The sequence below is a fragment of the Bos indicus x Bos taurus genome, chromosome 10, assembly GCF_003369695.1.
Source record: "Bos indicus x Bos taurus breed Angus x Brahman F1 hybrid chromosome 10, Bos_hybrid_MaternalHap_v2.0, whole genome shotgun sequence".
Classification (NCBI taxonomy): Eukaryota; Metazoa; Chordata; class Mammalia; order Artiodactyla; family Bovidae; genus Bos; species Bos indicus x Bos taurus.
This window is the reverse complement of record NC_040085.1, coordinates 63,555,079-63,574,262: the sequence shown is the minus strand read 5'-3', so window position 1 is coordinate 63,574,262 and position 19,184 is coordinate 63,555,079. Positions and strand designations below refer to the sequence as shown.

The 19,184-nt window shown below is 39.5% G+C and overlaps 1 long non-coding RNA gene across 1 annotated transcript in view; it reads left to right on the top strand.

The window, feature by feature from the left end:
- The window catches only part of LOC113900427, a 33,156-nt gene that overhangs the window by 827 nt on the left and 13,145 nt on the right, over positions 1–19,184 (top strand). The window contains exon 2 of the long non-coding RNA XR_003513138.1: positions 1,566–1,799. This is a non-coding gene — a long non-coding RNA (uncharacterized LOC113900427). The remainder of the gene's footprint in view (positions 1–1,565; positions 1,800–19,184) is intronic.

The window sequence follows — 19,184 nt, the reverse complement described above, 5'->3', positions numbered from 1 at the left end:
CGAATTGTGATAGGTGAGAAGCACCGGCCAAAAGGTGTCCTGAACCTGCCCCCGCCCCGCTCTGCCCCCTCTGCCAAGTCATCTGCCAGTGCGGAGGCAAAGGGAAAAGAACTGCCCTCCGCGCCAGAGCGCGAGGCTCTGCTCTTTCGGCTCTGGTCCACAGCCGCGATGTTCAGTCCCTCTGTTCTAAGAGGAGCGCAGGTAGTGTAACGCACCAGCACACGGAGCAAGTTAAGTTTTTTAGGCTTAATGTAGAGCTGGGCACGTGTGCAATAGATGGATGTTTTCAGAGATATAATTCTCTGACTGTAATTTTTGCCATAATCTAAACTAAAAAAATAGGATACAGTGTAGCATAGCTGTTAGATAAAATTGTTAGCTTCCCTCTCACTAAAGACGTTAAAGAAAAACTTCCACCTATCTAGAAGGACAAAGGCTTCCCAGGTGGCTCAGTGGTAAAGAACCCAGTAGGACAGGTGGGTTCAATCCCAGGACTGGGAAGATCCACTGGAGAAGGAAATGGCAACCCTCTGCAGTATTCTTGCCTGAGAAATCCCATGGACAGAGGGGCCTGGTGGACTACAGTCTGGTAGGAGTCACAAAAGAGAAACGACTTACATTCTAAACAACAATCTAGGTCAACCTATAGTGATAATAATAACATAATGTGTTACTTGGGCTAGGCACTGTCCTAAATATATTATGTGTATTTATTAACTCTTTTATAGGTTTTTATAGAAATACATTTATGGGACTTCCCTGGCAATGCAGTGATTAAGAATCCACCTTCCAACACAGGGGACCTTGGTTCCATTCTTGGTCAGGGAAATAGGATCCCACATGCTAAGGGGCAACTAAGCCCTCCTGCCTCAACTAGAGAGAAGCCCAGGCACCATGATGAAGATCCGGTGTGCCACAATAAGACCTGACACAGCAATATAATAAATATATGTCTTTTTAAAAAATAAATCATATGTGGACAAATAGACATGCAGAAACTTATTTCAGCCTTGTCTATAGTAGGAATGGTGGTGGTGATGGTTTAGTCACTAAGTCGTGTCCAACTCTTGTGACCCCATGGATGTAGCCTGCCAGGCTCCTCTGGCCATGGGATTTTCCAGGCAGTAATACTGGAGTGGGTTGCCATTTCCTTCTCCAGGGGATCTTCCCGACCAGGATTGAATCCCAGTCTCCTGCACCGCAGGCAGATTCTTTACCGACTGAGCTGCTGCTGCTGCTAAGTCACTTCAGTCGTGTCCGAATCTGTGCAACCCCACAGACGGTAGCCCACCAGGCACCCCCGTCCCTGGGGATTTTCCAGGCAAGAACCGACTGAGCTACCAGGGAATAAATAATTCCAAATCATCTGAGTATCTGTCAGTACAATTCATTCTGTATCATTTGAAATTGACTTATATTGGTACTCTTCACATTACTGTGTCTGCATAGCAAATTACCCCTACAATGTTGTGTGAAACAATCATTTATATTGCTCACAGATTCTGTTGGTCAAAAATTCATACAGAGCACAACAGAGATGACTTTCTCTGCTCCATTATGCACAGAGCCCCAACCAGAAGAGCCAAAGGCTGAGGACTGGAATCATCTGAAAACTTTTCACTCTCCTATTGATGTTTGATGCTGACTGGAGGCTGCAGGCTGGAGACCTCAGTTTGATGTAATGTAGACCATGTTGTCTCTTAGTATGGACTGGTTTGAGGCTTCCTCACAACCTGATGGCTGGGTTCCAAGGGCGAGTATGCCGAGAAAGAGAGAGACCAAGACCGAGACCGAGCCAGGTAAAAAGCATATACTTTTTATGACTGAGCCTTAGAAGTTATACAGTGTCAGTTGTACTGTATTCTATCTGTCCAAGTTCCAGAGGAGGGGAAATAGACTCTACCTCTTGACTGAGGAGAGGCAAAGTTCTTAAAGAGCATGTGGGCATTTTGGGAAATTACAAGTTGCCACAAGTGCTTATGTGGAAAGACCTCCTAAGTTCCTTAAGGGTAAATAAATGAGATGAGTAATAAGTACACTGTGATCCCATTTATGGGTTTAAAAAAAATGTGATACAAAACCATATTTCCAAATGTAAACACACAATGTTTAAAGATATGTATTTTCAAACTACATAGTTTCTAAGTATAACCTGGGTGTTCAGCCAAAGAAACAATGATCCATTCAAGTCATGCAGGAATAACTGGCCAAAATGGTCTCACCATTTCCCCAAGACAGGTTAAAGTGTCATTTTTGCTGAGAAAACTCTCTTATTAACTGTGGAATATAAGCTTGTCCTTAAATAGATGTGATTCCATTGTCCTGAATGAGTGGCCACAAGTGTTCAAATTCTTTCTACCTTGTAAGTTGTCATTCAGTTTTCTCATACTGCTGCTGCTAAGTCACTTCAGTCGTGTCTGACTCTGTGCGACCCCAGAGACAGCAGCCCACCAGGCTCCCCCGTCCCTGGGATTCTCCAGGCAAGAACACTGGAGTGGGTTGCCATTTCCTTCTCCAATGCATGAAAGTGAAGAGTGAAAGTGAAGTCGCTCAGTCGTGTCCGACCCTCAGCGACCCCATGGACTGCAGCCTACCAGGCTCCTCCGTCCATGGGATTCTCCAGGCAAGAGTACTGGAGTGGGGTGCCATTGCCTTCTCTGTTTCTCATACTAGAGGGCTGATTTGATGTTGTTTCTTTCTGAAAGATATTTTCAGAAAGATGAAATTTGTGAAGAACTCCTGAAGGTCAGGAACTGAGTCATTCATTTTGTATTCACTTATCTAACACATAAAAAGGGGTCTTGTTAAGTTTGTTTTTTTTTTTTCATTCCAATCCCAAAGAAAGGCAATGCCAAAGAATGCTCAAACTACCGCACAATTGCACTCATCTCACATGCTAGTAAAGTAATGCTCAAAATTCTCCAAGCCAGGCTTCAGCAATTTGTGAACTGTGAACTTCCTGATGCTCAAGCTGGTTTTAGAAAAGGCAGAGGAACCAGAGATCAAATTGCCAACATCAGCTGGATCATGGAAAAAGCAAGAGAGTTCCAGAAAAACATCTACTTCTGCTTTATTGACTACGCCAAAGCCTTTGACTGTGTCGATCACAATAAACTGTGGAAAATTCTGAAAGAGATGGGAATACCAGACCACCTGATCTGCCTCTTGAGAAATTTGTATGCAGGTCAGGAAGCAACAGTTAGAACTGGACATGGCACAACAGACTGGTTCCAAATAGGAAAAGGAGTTCGTCAAGGCTGTATATTGTCACCCTGTTTATTTAACTTATATGCAGAGTACATCATGAGAAATGCTGGACTGGAAGAAACACAAGCTGAAATCAAGATTGCCGGGAGAAATATCAATAACCTCAGATATGCAGATGACACCACCCTTATGGCAGAAAGCGAAGAGGAACTCAAAAGCCTCTTGATGAAACTGAAAGTGGAGAGTGAAAAAGTTGGCTTAAAGCTCAACATTCAGAAAACGAAGATCATGGCATCCGATCCCATCACTTCATGGGAAATAGATGGAGAAACAGTGGAAACAGTGTCAGACTTTATTTTTCTGGGCTCCAAAATCACTACAGATGGTGACTGCAGCCATGAAATTAAAAGACGCTTACTCCTTGGAAGGAAAGTGATGACCAACCTAGATAGCATATTCAAAAGCAGAGACATTACTTTGCCAACAAAGGTCCGTCTAGTCAAGGCTATGGTTTTTCCTGTGGTCATGTATGGATGTGAGAGTTGGACTGTGAAGAAGGCTGAGCGCTGAAGAATTGATGCTTTTGAACTGTGGTGTTGGAGAAGACTCTTGAGAGTCCCTTGGACTGCAAGGAGATCCAACCAGTCCATTCTGAAGGAGATCAGCCCTAGGATTTCTTTGGAAGGAATGATGCTGAAGCTGAAACTCCAGTACTTTGGCCACCTCATGCGAAGAGTTGACTCATTGGAAAAGACTCTGATGCTGGGAGGGATTGGGGGCAGGAGGAATAGGGGACGACAGAGGATGAGATGGCTGGATGGCATCACTGACTCGATGGACGTGAGTCTGAGTGAACTCCGGGAGTTGGTATGGACAGGGAGGCCTGGCGTGCTGTGATTCATGGGGTCGCAAAGAGTCGGACACGACTGAGTGACTGATCTGATCTGATCTTTTAAGTTTTTTGACTAAATTATGCTATTCCTTCATTCATTAGTTTAGGATATTTATAATTACATATAATATTAGGATATTTATAATTACAAAGTAAATTCTGACCTCTTTGCTAATTAATAAGCTAATAAGATTTCTGCTATCTAAGCTCCAGTTTCTCTGCTTTATATCCCAGTGTTAAATATCAATGATGAGCTTCTAAATCAGATGATTTCTCTAGGAAATTTGCCCTTCTACTTAAGAAATCTTTTCTTTGTTACCCGTGTTGTTGCTGTTCAGTCACTAAGTCATGTGTGACTTTTTCACAACCCCGTGGACTACAGCATGCCAGGCTTCCTTCCCAGTCCTTCACTAACTCCTGGAGTTTGCTCAAACTTATGTCCATTGAGTCGGTGATGCCATCCCACCATCTCATACTCTGTAGCCCTCTTCTCCTCCTGCCCTCCATCTTGCCCAGCATAAGGGTCTTTCCCAGTGACCTTGCTCTTCACATCGAGTAGCCAAAGTGTTGGAGCTTCAGCTTTATCATCAGTTCTTCTAATGAATATTCAGGGTTTTTTACTCATGTTTTTGAGTAATATGCTGATATGATAATAGCATTATTTTAGGCAAAGAAATAGAATTAGTTCTAGTTATCTAATTCTTTAGGCATATCTGCCTATTTTGACACTCTGAAAAGACAACTATCACTACGAGCAATGACTGCATAGGAAGGAATGGTCTTAGAGCAGGGGAAGTCTAGAGTGATACTTCTCTATCTGAATAATTGGTATTTTCATTGCTTGGTAATATACTGTGTTGCAGTAGTCACTTTTTTTTTTTCCTTACTCTTGTCTTTGCTCTTTTTTGAACAATGAAGGGACACACCTTAGTTTTTAGAAGCAAAAAACTCCTCATTAAATAAGTTAAAATAACCAACAGCATTTTCAAAATAACGTCCTAAAGCAGCTTCCTGAAATTAGCTTAGAAGGAGATAAGTTCCTTTGTAATTCTTTCTAACAGTAAGACATTTTCCTCTTATTGCCAAGGTTTATAGGGGAGACCTAGCTGTGTTCCTACCTGAAACATAGCTGTGGGAATGAAGATATGAATAATGGAGAGATGCTTTAAATTCCCTTAACTCACACATACTGAATAATTGAAATATTTGTATAGTTTTATTTTATGTGCCATGTGGTTCTTAATCCTACTAATCCTATCTATTATACATAAAGCCATAAATATGAGTGTCCTTAGCTTTGTTTTGGAGAAGGCAGTGGCACCACACTCCAGTACTCTTGCCTGGAAAATCCCATGGGCAGAGGAGCCTGGTAGGCTGCATGCAGTCCATGGGGTCGCAAAGAGTCGGACACGACTGAGCAACTTCACTTTCACTTCTTACTTTCATGCATTGGAGAAGGAAATGGCAACCCACTCCAGTGTTCTTGCCTGGAGAATCCCAGGGACGGGGGAGCCTGGTGGGCTGCCGTCTATGGGGTCACACAGAGTCGGACACGACTGAAGTGACTTAGCAGCAGCAGCAGCAGTAGCTTTGTTTTATCTTAGATGAAAGAAAAAAAAAGGCATACATCAAATTTGAGGGCTATAGAATTTAATCAAAGGATGGATATTAGTATATTGTTTTACCACATGTAATCCTAGAACACTGTGAGATTCACAGGTAAAATGCTTTCGTTAACAATTTGATTCTTCCCTTTGAACTTGTGGGAGAGGGGGGCAAATGTTGACAGTCTATTCTTTGACCATCTTTCCATTTGATAACAGTGGTTGGCAATCCCAATTATAAGCACAGATTTTGTTTGTAGAACTGAGGCCCCAGAAAAACATGAGGAACCAGAGAGTTACTATGGTCAAACGGTCCCCATTTCCATTATTTTCAACCTCACTCTAATTTTCATAACCTGCACAAAGACACAGACAGGCTGATTCATATATTTCTATTTGAACTGGGGAGAATTATGTATTTGTACCTACATATTAATGGCAACCCACTCCAGTATTCTTGCCTGGAGAATCCCATGGATGGAGCAGCCTGGTAGGCTACAGTCCATGGGATCGCCAAGAGTCGGACATGACTGAGCGACTTCACTCACTCACTCACATTAAAGCCATCATGAGAAATGCTGGGCTGGAAGAAGCACAAGCTGGAATCAAGATTTCCAGGAGAAATATCAATAACCTCAGATACGCACATGACACCACCCTTATGGCAGAAAGTGAAGAAGAACTAAAGAGCCTCTTGATGAAAGTGAAAGAGGAGAGTGAAAAAGTTGGCTTAAAGCTCAACATTCAGAAAACTAAGATCATGGCATCTGGTCCCATCACTTCATGGGAAATAGATGAGGAAACAGTGGAAACAGTGGCAGACTTTATTTTTGGGGGCTCCAAAATCACTGAAGATGGTAATTGCAGCCATGAAATTAAAAGACGCTTACTCCTTGGAAGGAAACTGATGACCAACCTAGATAGCATATTCAAAAGCAGAGATATTACTTTGCCAACAAAGGTCTGTCTATTCAAGGCTATGATTTTTCCAGTGGTCATGTATGGATGTGAGAGGTGGACTGTGAAGAAAGCTGACCGTCGAAGAATTGATGGTTTTGAACTGTGGTATTGGAGAAGACTCTTGAGAGTCCCTTGGACTGCAAGGAGATCCAACCAGTCCATCCTAAAGGAGACCAGTCCTGGGTGTTCATTGGAAGGACTGATGTTGAGGCTGAAACTCCAGTACTTTGGCCACCTCATGTGAAGAGTTGACTCATTGGAAAAGACTCTGATGCTGGGAGGGATTGGGGGCAGGAGGAAAAGGGGATGACAGAGGATGAGATGGCTGGATGGCATCACCAACTCGATGCACATGAGTTTGGGTGAACTCCAGGAGTTGGTGATGGACAGAGAGGCCTGGCGTGCTGCAATTCATGGGGTCGCAAAGAGTTGGACACGACTGAGCAACTGAACTGAACTGAACTGATTAAAGCCATTGAAAACTCTCGGTTTTCAGTTTAGCTATACTCTCAGCACAGCATTTGAGAATTATTTTACATATCTTCCAGGCTTACTTCATCCAAAAGCGACTATCCTTGACCACTACAGTGCTCAAAGTTTATAAAAATGTGCTCCATCTGGAGACCCATCCTTTACATCACAGTGAAACTGCTAATGTGGAATAAATACATAGCCACTGTCTCCAATTCAGGTGCAAGTTTGCTCTTCAACTGGTTGACTTCCACCTCAGCCCTTCCACTAACCCCTTTCTGGCAAAGGTAACCCATTATGTCCCAAAGGCTAAACCCAATGAACTTTTCTTTTCGACTCTCATTTCACTTCATTTCTCCATGTTGTTTGATTCTGATGTACTCTACCAAGAGCTCTTCCCTTGGCTTCTGCCATACCACTCTCCTTTGCTCTCTTTCTCTGAACACTACTTCTGTTTTTCTTGATGATCGTGGTCTATAATCATAACAGTAGTAGCTAGCATTTATTGTGGGCCTACCCCATACCAAGTGTGTTATGAGCAGTAGCCATTCAGTTTTCTCAATAACCCTATGAAGTATAAATAGACCAGAATTGGGTTGTCAGTCTACGTCTGTGTTAATCACTGGAAAGAGCCTAGGTTTACTTTGACATCAATTAGGTCTATTTGAGGCTGAGAGTGAGATGAGCTTCTCCTGATATATGTGGGTTGGAGGGTAGGAGGGAGGCATAAAGAAATGTCTATAATTAAAGTGGGTTCAAATCCTGACTCTGCCACTTACTAGCTGTGTAGTCTTGGACAGCTTAATGTCTCTGGACTTCTGATTCCTCTCATTGAACATGGATAATATATTACATGCCTCATAGAATTTGGGAAGGGTTGCTGCTGCTGCTGCTGCTGCTAAGTCGCTTCAGTTGTGTCTGACTCTGTGCGATCCCCATAGACCCAGTCCCTGGGATTCTCCAGGCAAGAACACTGGAGTGGGTTGCCATTTCCTTCTCCAATGCATGAAAGTGAAAAATGAATTAATATATGCAAAGTGTTAGATGAGTATAATACAAAGCACATAATAAGCCCTCTGTAACGTTTAGCCAATCTTCCATCCCACCCCTCCCTCCTCAGCACTTCTCCCACTGCTGTCCTAGTAATTAATGCAAACTGATTATGTCAGTCTCCCGCTTAAACCTCTTCAGTGACTCTCCACTGCCTAATAATCGAATCCAAATTTTGGTCGGGTGCTTTGGCCACAAATAACAGAAATCAAGCTCAATCTAGCTTTTAAATAAGTAAGTGAATTTTATCATGTAAAAGAAATCAGAGGTAGGGTGAAGTTCAGGGTTAGTTTGTTCAGTGATATTATTGAAAATACAGGTTTTTCCCTCTCTCCTGCTGTTCAGAATGTCAGCTCCATCCTAAAGCTAGTTAGAAGAGGCATTAGGTCATCTCAGGGACTGAGTCTGTGAAAGAAGTCCAGGAAAGGTAACTTACTTTGTAGACTTTGTTTGAATATTGCATTAAAACACAAACTTATGTGAAATAAAATGCTTGTTTTGTTACTTTTTTTTTTTTTTTTCCAAATGAGGAAGTATAGAAATGATCAAGGCATTGAAAAGCTAGACTTAGAAAGCACAAAAGCATAATGCTAAGAAGAGTGTCTCAGTGCTCACTGGGGTGAGTAGATCTCTAGTCTTAATATATTTTGGCTTATTACTCATCTTAATATGTTTACAAGACTGTGAAACCTAAAATGCAGTCATCGTAAGGATATAAAAAGAATATAGTGACCAAGACATTTGTAATGTTATTGATGGATTTATACACTGTAATGGAAATCTCTGAGCAATCTCACAGCTGCTCCTCAGAGTTCCCAGAGGAGAAAGCTTTGAAGTTCAGGGAGTGGCTAATGGGTTCTTTGATCTTCTTAGTCTTTTTGCACTTCAGGGAGCTTTGGAGGAGGGCAGTTTTGCTTATCACTGGACCTATTGTTAAAGCAAAGGAAAAAGGAACTTCCTAGATGTATTGAGATAGGTAGTGCAGGTGAGGGATTTTCCCAGACGGGCAGTCTAAACTGCTGCTTATGCCTGACTATTTTCTAGAGGTAATTCTGTGCAAGTTAGCCTCTTGCCTAATCCACTTCAAGTAACTATACACTTAGTTGATTGCGTCTAGCCTATCCTTTAATCTTGATTTAAAATGTCATTTTATTTGTGCTTAACCTAATAATATGTGCATTAATTTACTTTCCAAGTAAACATTCTTTAATAAAATTGCTTTCCCTTGAGAAATATGAAAAATTTTGAACATAAAGATATTTGAGAAGTCAAATTTAAGATTATAATTTTGTAATATCTTTTCATAACATCTGTATTAAAGGTCATTGCCTTATTAAATCTACCCAGTATCAAATATTTTAAAGTATATCTGTGATACATGAAAAATATTCATGCTGACCCTTTAGTCTTAAAACCAATTTTGAAATAACAGCCTACACATAAATAAATTTATTTTATTATAGAGATTTTTGATAACCCTTAGTGTTTTGATAGAAGTAATACATGCTTATTCTGAGAGAAATCCTGAAAAGTATAAGGAGGAGAAGTATTTTACATGTGATGACCCTCAGAAATCATCACAATTTAGATTTCAATGTATTTCCTTTCAAATTTTTATTATGTAAATACAATATAACCTATGTAAATTTCTTTTTGTGTAAGAGAAATTAGCTTATTCTGTACAAATAGTTTATGTACTTTGTAAAGAAACTTAATATTATATCTTCCCCATGTCTTTAAAGACTATGTATAACTATTTTACAAATCATAATTTGCTCCTCTATAGTTGAATGAAGAGATCTCTTTTTCTTAATAATTAGAACGAATTGGCCAATGTATCAGAGTGTGTTTTTTCCCATGAAGTGGAATGAACATCGCTCAGTCATGTCCGACTCCTTGCCACCCCATGGCCTATACAGTCCATGGAGTTCTGTAGGCCTGAATACTGGAGGGGGTAGTCTTTCGCTTCTCCAGGGGATCTTCCCAACCCAGGAATCGAACCCAGGTTTCCATCATTGCAGGTGGATTCTTTACCAGCTGAGCCACAGGGGCTTGAAAATTTAATTTGAAAAATCTCTTAAAGTTCACGTGCACATACACATGTATCTGTTAAGTGAGGACAAGACGCAGGACAAGTGCTGAGTGAAGCACTCCCAGCATCCTCAGGCCCACCACCATTACCTGTGTCCTCTTTAGTTTGATATGCACTTGCATCAGTTAGAGTACCTCTTTAAAGAAAGTCTGAACAAGTTGAATGTAATTAGGCTATTTCACTTATTCATCCACTTATTCATTCATTCAGTAAATATTTATCGTTCCTTGCTTATCGTTCTTTAGTTTGATATGCACTTGCATCAGTTAGAGTACCTCTTTAAAGAAAGTCTGAACAAGTTGAATGTAATTAGGCTATTTCACTTATTCATCCACTTATTCATTCATTCAGTAAATATTTATCGTTCCTTGCTTAGGTATTATAGTATCGAAGTGAACAGGGCAGACTCAGCCCTGGCCCTCACAGAGCCTGCAGTCCAGATGAGAGGGACAGTTAAACCAGAGAATTTAATAATGTATGGAAAGGACTTTGACAGAGAAAGCAGTCATTATAATAGGAGCACATAGTGGAGACAGCCAAGTTTTCCCACTGAAAGCAACATTTAACCAAAGACTTGAAAAGTAAGCAGGAGGTAACTATGCAATAGAGACCGGCTGGGTCCAACCTGAGAGAACACCTGAGAAAAAGCTTAGTGAAAGTCAGAATGCCTGGAACATGGAGTGGAAGTGGAAGAGGAGGTGAGAGATGTAAGCCCAAGACAGATGATAAAGGGCCTTGTCAGCCACCATAAGAAGTTTAGAGTTTATCCTTAGAGGCACTGGGAATCTGTTGAAGGTTTGCTCTTTAAAAAGATCACTCTCGCTGCAGCCTGGAAAACTGTTGCAGGGCTGCAGGTGGGAAGACCAGGTCTTTAGCTTCAGTCTAGCTGAGAAGGTCCTACATGAAGCCTGGAGGTAAAATACTGTAGCTATCCTTCTTTTCATTCATCCACTCATCACATTTAGCCTGTGACCCTTTTCAACCAACCTAGCCAGGTAGTGCTAGTGGTAAAGAGCCTGCCTGCCAATGCAGGAAACATGAGAGAAGCAGGTTCAATCCCTGGGTCAGGAAGATCCCTTGGAGGAGAGCATGGCAACCCACTCCAGTATTCATGCCTGGAGAATCTCATGGACAGAGGAGCCTGCCGAGCTATAGTCCATAGGGTCACAAAGAGTCAGACATGACTGAAGCAACTTAGCACACAGCACTATTTAGCACTTAATAAGTGATTGTTGTTTTGTTTGCTCTTTCATGTGTTTGGAGAAGGAATTCATCACCAGGCTCTATTTCTCTTTTCTTTCAAAGGATGAAGTGTTAGGAGAGAAAGTATCCATCCTAAGAACTTTTCCCACTCTTGTAGTGATCTAGGGACCCCTCCACTCTTCTTCAATGGTTCAACTGGCTACATCCTGTGCTAGTTGCTGAAGTCTTGGTTTTCTTTAGAAAAGCTTTCTGAGCTTATATAGAAAGCTCTGAAAATTCCTGATCTATATAAAGAAGGCAGTACATCATTCTGCTGATATTTGGAACATAGGGACTTTCCCCATTATAACAGTAATATAGTATTCAACATAATAACATGGTAAAATACAAAAAAGTGAAAAAATATAGAAAAAGCTACCATGGTGCTACCCTCAAATGACAACCACCATTATTAATAATATTTTAAGGAATTTCATTCTAGCCTTTCTTTAGTTTCGGAAGAACAGCTTTTAGATCATTGTGATACACACACACATATGTATATCCTGAATTTTTAAAACTTAACATTGTAACAAAAAGTTATTTTAAATATTGCATTAAATTTTAATTGTTGCAAAAAATTCCTCTGTGTCATTATCAGATCAGATCAGATCAGATCAGTCACTCAGTCATGTCCGACTCTTTGTGACCCCATGAATCGCAGCATGCCAGGCCTCCCTGTCCATCACCATCTTCTGGAGTTCACTCAAACTCATGTCCATCGAGTCGGTGATGCCATCCAGCCATCTCATCCTCTGTCGCCCCCTTCTCCTCCTGCCCCCAATCCCTCCCAGCATCAAAGTCTTTTCCAATGAGTCAACTCTTCCCATGAGGTGGCCAAAATACTGGAGTTTCAGCTTCAGCATCAATCCTTCCAAAGAACACCCAGGGCTGATCTCCTTTAGAATGGACTGGTTGGATCTCCTTGCAGTCCAAGGGACTCTCAAGAGTCTTCTCCAACACCACAGTTCAAAAGCATCAGTTCTTCGGTGCTCAGCTTTCTTCAGAGTCCAACTCTTACATCCATACATGACCACAGGAAAAACCATAGCCTTGACTAGACGGACCTTTGTTGGCAAATTAATGTCCCTCCTTTTCAATATGCTATCTAGATTGGTCATAACTTTTCTTCCAAGGATATTCCACTCTAATTCAACACACAGCCATGTTTGTGTGTGCTTAGGCATTCAGTTGTGTCCAACTCTTTGTGACCCTATGGACTGTAGTCCACCAGGCTCCTCTGTCCATGGGGCTTCTCCAGGCACAAATTCTGGAGTGGGTTGCATGCCCTCTTCCAGGGGATCTTCTGAACCCTGGGATCAAACCCACATCTCCCCCGTTGCAGGCGGATTCTTTACCATCTGAGCCACCATGGAGGCCCAAGAATACTGGAGTGGGTAGCCTATCCCTTCTCCAGGGGATCTTCCCAACCCAGGAATTGAACTGGGATGTCCTGCATTGTAGGAAGATTCTTTACCAGCTGAGCCACCAGGGTAGCCCACGTGTTAGCACTCCCAATAGTACTATGATAAGTGTTACAGGCATTAAATTTTGGGGGTACTTGAGTTTGTGCTTTTGAGCCCAATTCCTAGGAGCAAACCCGATAAACATTTTTTAACTTATGCTACCAATTTGACTTAACAAACAAGGAGTGTACCAAATTTACATTTCAACACATAAAAGTATTTGTTAATTAAGTAACTTTTAAAAGAAAATTGCTAACATACAAGGAAAAATTTTTCAAAATAATTAAAAATCATAATAGTGCTTTTATGTACCAGTAATAGCTAAGTATCTAAAAGGAGAAACTGACTGTGACGATATTGTGCCAGACCTATACAAATTGGTTGCATTTTCCATAACTTGGTAAAGTGGGTAGTTAATATCAGAGTTTTAGAATTTCTTGACATAATTCTAAATTTTTCTTTATATAATTAATTCTGCTTAACTCTACTTTTTCTCAACTTTAGGCCATAGTACTTTTTAGATTAATTCAGAGATTTAAAGGAATAGAATGTACCACACACCATAGCATAACATTAATTTCTAATCTATATGGTTTCGAACATACAGCTTTGACGTTCATTTAATACTCAGTTAATTTTAGATTGAAAAGTTACAAGTCGAATATTAAATTGATAAAAAATGATAATGACTTAACTAGAGAAAACACAAGAGGGCAATCTTGTACAACAATAAAATGTGTTTGCATAAGACAGAAGAAATAATTCAACATTTTTAATTGTGATTTTTTCCAATAGACATTTGAAATCTTGTCAATATGTATTATCTTTTTATTAAGTGATGGAAGTGTGGCTTTGAAAAGAAATTTAGTGTCAGCAGCCATGTAATAAATTCTGCATGTATTTCAAGTCTATTTGTTAATCCTGAAAAGAAGTGAATCTGTTTTCCATTGTTGGAACCTTATGGCCTGGTTTCAGTTGATAAGAAAGCAAGGAAATAGATCTACTATAAAAGAAACACTGAAAGTATTTTGTCCTGAATTCACTCTTTATATATATATATATATATTTGTGTCTCAAAATGGGAATTGTTTAGTTTTTTCTGATATTTTTCGATTAGTAATGTGATCCATTAAATCTCATTGAAAAGGCTACTTTTAAAAATGAAAAAAATTAATGAATTGCTAAAGGCAGGACTTTGTCTAATGATTAAATTTGAAAACATGTATGGCCTTTTACGAATTTTAATTTTCTGACACTTAAATAGGACTGTAACTTTGGTTAACTCACTACACCCTAAAAATTAAGGGCATGAGAAAATAAGAGGTTTAAGGCAGTTGCATGCAATTTTGTAGGAGCTAATTCTCAGAGATCTTAGTTTCATCTGTAAAACAAACACAGAGATAGTATCTGTGGTGCTCTTACTTCTCATAGCCCATGGACCTTCTCCACCCAAACTAATTTAGTGTTTAGAATGCCAAATGGGATTTAAAAAAAAGGGGGGAGGATAGAAATAGGTATTTTTCTGAGCATACTGGTGGGAGCAAGCCTTCAGAATTCTGTGGTCAAGTACCTGGTACTTAGAAATATAATATAACAATAGTTAATCAAATCATGTGAAATTTGAATCCTTAGTTTCTGCCACATATTAGCTGTGTGACTTTGGGCAAGTTTTTAACCTCTCTGTGCCTTATTTTCCTTTTCTGTATAATGCAATTATAACGGTACGCAGTATTTGGTACAAAGTAAACTTTATGTATTTGCTGTTATGCAAGGGTGCCTAGGAAAATGTCTAATGGAAATAAGTGATATCATACAGTATTTGGTTTTCTCTGTCTTGTTTCACTTTGCATAATGTCCAAGTCCATCCATGTTGCCATAAATAGCAAAATTTTAGTTCTTTTTTATGGCTGAGTGGTATTCCGTTCTATTTAGTACCACATCTTCTTTATCCATTCACCTGTTGATGGACACTTAGGTTGCTTCCACATCTTGACAATTGCAAATAATGCTGCTATGAACTTGAGGTACATGTATCTTTAGGAATTAGTGGTTTTGGTTTTTTGGATGTATACTGGGGAGTGGAACTGCTGGGTCATATGGTAGCTCTATTTTTAGTTTTTTTTTTTTTTTAGAAACCTCCATACTGTTCTCCATAGTGGCTGTACCAATTTACATACTCACCAACAGGGTACAAAGGTTCCCTTTTTTCCACATTCTGGCCAACATTTGTTATTTGTGTTCTTTTTGATGATAGCCATTCTAAAAGGTGTGAGGTGGTATCTCACTGTGGCTTTGATTTGCATTTCCTTGATGATCAGCAATGTTGAACATCTTTTCATGTGCCTCTTGGCCATCTGCATATCCTCTTTGGAAAATATTTATTCATTTCTTCTGCCCACATTTTAATTGGACTTGTTTATTTATTTATTTTTTTGATGCTGAGTTGTATGAGATGTTTATAAATGTTGGATATTAACCCCTTATCAGTCATATCATTTGCAAATATTTTCTCCCATTTAGTTGGTTGTCTTATCATTTTGTCAATACTGTCTTTGCTGTTTAGTTTAATTTTAATTAAGTTAAAATTTAATTTTAAGTTTAATTAGGTCCCATTTACTCATTTATTTCTTAAAATATTAAGGAAAAACAGATTATTACTTATATTTGATTCGTAAATATTGCCTCTTCTTTTTTCATCCATGAGATAAATACAAACCTTGGAAAAGATCCACAGTGGAAAAACTGATCTTGTTTATATCTGTCTCCTGTGTCTCACTGCAAGGTTTTCAGGCCAGGAACTGTGTCTGCCTAATCTTTATAGCCTCGGAATGTAACACAATACTTGGCACAAAATAAATGCTCAATAAATGCTTGTTCATTATTATTTATTCAACTGAGAAGTATTTATTATCTTCAGTTGGTGGAATATGGTCCCAAGATGTACATCATAGACTGTAACACATTGTTGGTATAATACATGAGCCTGTCCTAAGACATATAATCATGTATAAATCCATTCTCTGTATATATTTTCAGTTCGGTTCAGTTCAGTCACTCAGTCGTGTCTGACTCTTTGTGACCCCATGAACTGCAGCACTCCAGGCCTCCCTGTCCATCACCAACTCCCGGAGTCCACCCAAACCCATGTCCATTGAGTCAGTGATGCCATCCAATCATCTCATCCTCTGTCATCCCCTTCTCCTCCTGTCCTCAATCTTTCCCAGCATCAGGGTCTTTTCAAATGAGTCAGCTCTTTGTATCAAGTGGCCAAAATATTGGAGTTTCAGCTTCAACCTCAGTCCTTCCAATGAACACCCAGGACTGATCTCCTTTAGGATGGACTGGTTGAATCTCCTTGCAGTCCAAGGGACTCTCAAGAGTCTTCTCCAACACCACAGTTCAAAATATATTTTAGTATAGAATAAATTCTGGATAGATACTCATCAAATTGTTACCTTGATGTTTGGCTGGTATAAATAAGAATATTTATTTTTGTCTTTATTTTCTAATTTTTTTAGTAATTATGTTTTGCTTTTGTAAAAAAATTGTGAAACATTTTGAATGTCTGATTCTAAAATAGGTACTTATGTGCACTTCCAAATTATAAATTTTAACAGGTATAAAATTAAAGTTAATTAAATCATATTAGATGAATCATTTATTTAAGCAAAATGAGTCTGATATCACCAAATAGTATTTTATGTACATATTTATTTAAAAAATTTTTTTAACTTGTGCCTAGAGAAAAAATTTTAATTCTGAGGTATTTTTATGTATATATTTAATACTCTAGAGTATTTCTAAGAAAATGTTTAAAATTGAAAATAATTATATAATAAAACTTACAATAGTTCCAAAAGAGTATAAAGTGATTTTCCTCTGAGACTTCCAGTCTTTTTTCCCAGAGACAACTACAATTGTTGGTTTCTTACATACCATTACAAAAATCATCAGATGATACATAAGCATATGTATGTATCTATACATTCTTATGAGATGGTTGGATAGCATCACTGACTCAGTGGACATGAGATTGAGCAAACTCCGGGCAGTTAAGGACAGAGAAGCCTGGCGTGCTACATTCCATGGGGTTGCAAAGAGTTGGACAATTCTTAGTGACTGAAAAACAACAATGTACATTCTTATAGAGAAATAGAAGCACCCTATATTTAGCATGGTATATTTTTATTTACTTTCTCATGATAATATGTATTAGAGATCATTTCCTACCATCTCATGTAGTTCTACTCCATTCTTACTCTGGACTACTTAATAATCCATTTTATGGGTGAACAGTAATTTGTTCAAATTACTCTCAAAAATTGTACTAATTTGTAGCCTCACTAATCATGTATGAGAATTCAGGTCTTGTTAAATCCATGCCAACATAGTATATTATCAAACTTGGGTCTTTTACTTATCCGATTGGTGGAAAACAGTAACTTGTTTTAACTGGGAATCTTTGAATTAGGAGTAATATGATATCTTTCCAAGTTTTTCATATTTTTTGTATTTTGTTCTGAGGATTGCCTGTTACTATCTAGTCCTCATTTTTCCATTGTATTTTTTTTTTCCAAGAGCTCTTCCAGAAACAAAGTTAACAGGTGATAATAAGATATTATCTAAAAATAGTTTCTTATAAGTTGTTTGTCATTGTTATCTTTAAAAACATAGATTCCGTTCTACTTAGTTCAATAAACATCTAAGGGAAACTTTCCAAATGTAGAGGTGGAGACCCTGGTGGAGACACAAAATTAAGTGAATAAATGGATAAAGGGTTATTTCAGGGAGCTCACAATTTAATACAGAAAATATAGACAGAGAGACATGCTCTTAAAATAATATTATGAGGCTGCAGGAGAGCACAAGAGATTACTTTGAGAGATTGAAGTCAAGGAAGGTCTAATGAAGTAAATAGCCTGTGAACTGGGCTTGGAAGGATAAATGTATTGGCTTCCTACAGTCGCTGTAATAAAGTACCACAAACTGAGTGCTTTAAAACAGCAAAAATTTGGGAATTCCCTGGTGGTCCAATGGTTAGGACTTCACACTTTCACTGCCAAGGGCGTGGGTTCAGTCCCAAGGTGAAGAACTAGATCCTGTAAGCAGCATGGCCAAAAAATAAAATAAAATAGCATACATTTATTTCTCACAGTTCTGGAGACTAGATATCCAAAATTAATTATCTTTTGTTGGCAGACCCATGCTGCCTCTGAAACCTGGGATAGAATCCTTCCTTGCCTCTTCCTAGCTTCTGGTGGTGGCCAGCAATCCTTGGTGTTGCATGGCTCATGGCTGAGTCAATCCAATCTCTGCCTCTGTCTTCACCTTACCATCTTCACACTGTCTTCCCCCTGTACCTATCTGTGTCTGTATCCATACTTCCTTTTTTATAAGGAAAACAGTCATTTTGGTTTAGGACACACCCTCATGACCTCATCTTAATTTAAATTGATCATCTGTGAAGAACCTATTCAAAATAAGATTACATTCACAGGTATTCTCAACAGAGGAGAAGTGGGGGGCAGTTGGTGAAGGGTGGGTATCCTAGGAGAAGAGAATCAAATGGATAGAAACTTGTCAGTAGGATATACAGGACATGTCTAGAAAACATCAAGTACTTTGTCCAGTTTTTCAAGAGCATGTAAGAAAACTGGGAGAAGGTAAGAAAACTCTGGAAGAAAGTCTTATGCCTATTCCTTCTCCAAGGGATGGGCAACCACTGAAGCTTTCAACCAGAGAGTGCTCAGTTCAGTCACGGCTGCCTTAAGGAGACTGTGCTGTAACTGTGCAGAGAATGAATTAACTGGGGAATTGGTGAAGGCAGGATGAACAGAGAGGGAACCACTGCAGCTGCCTCAGAGAAAGTGAAAGTGAAAGTCACTCAGTCGTGTCCAACTCTTTTCGACCCCATGGACTATACAGTCTATGGAATTCTCCAGGCCAGGATACTGGAGTGGGTAGCCATTCCCTTCTCCAGGGGATCTTCCCAACCCAGGGATCAAACCCAGGTCTCCCACATTGCAGGCGGATTCTTTACTGGCTGAGCCACCAGGAAAGCCCAAGAATACTGGAGTGAGTAGCCTATCCCTTCTCCAGGGATCTTCCAGACCCAGCAATCAAACATGGGTCTCCTGCATGGCAGGTGGATTCTTTACCAGCTGAGCTATCAAGGAAGGCTCAGAGAGGTGAAGTGAAGT